Source organism: Silene latifolia, chromosome X (genome assembly GCF_048544455.1).
Source record: "Silene latifolia isolate original U9 population chromosome X, ASM4854445v1, whole genome shotgun sequence".
Lineage (NCBI taxonomy): Eukaryota > Viridiplantae > Streptophyta > Magnoliopsida > Caryophyllales > Caryophyllaceae > Silene > Silene latifolia.
This window is the reverse complement of record NC_133537.1, coordinates 299,150,606-299,151,237: the sequence shown is the minus strand read 5'-3', so window position 1 is coordinate 299,151,237 and position 632 is coordinate 299,150,606.

The following is a 632-nucleotide window of genomic DNA, read 5'->3' as shown; positions in this document are numbered from 1 at the left end:
TGCCTACCAATGCCTCATCTAAAATAAGATCACAATTGTTGTAACAACCTCTCACAACTGTGTCCCATCAACAGAATATCGCTATACCATGACGGCAACAGAAACATACACAACTCTCTTCCATATCATACTCTACCCTCACGCCCAAGCTGAAACTGGTAAGAAACATCAATAAACAAAACAACCGTCTATCTGTCTAAACTGAAACTCATATGAAACAGCAGCAAACAAAACAACAATCTATGTATAACTGGTATGTACTTTCGAAACGTGAATCGTAATCATCCCGTCTACTCCACCACAACCAGTGAGGGCATCGCAACACCGCCACCAACAGCCGCACCGCAGCGCGAAAATACACGCATCATAACACGAAGTACCGTGCCCGGATCACCACCCGAGGCACAACAACCACATCGATAGGCATCACAACCACATACAATTCCCATAAACACTGACTCAGTATAACTTTCCGGACAAGAAAACTTACTCAAAACTGCTTTACTAGATCACAACACAACATATTATACAGAATAAATAGACAAGAATCTCATGAATATCATCCATACCTTTTCACAGAATAAACGTATATCGTGAATACACATACAAGTATAACTAGCCATGCCAGATCA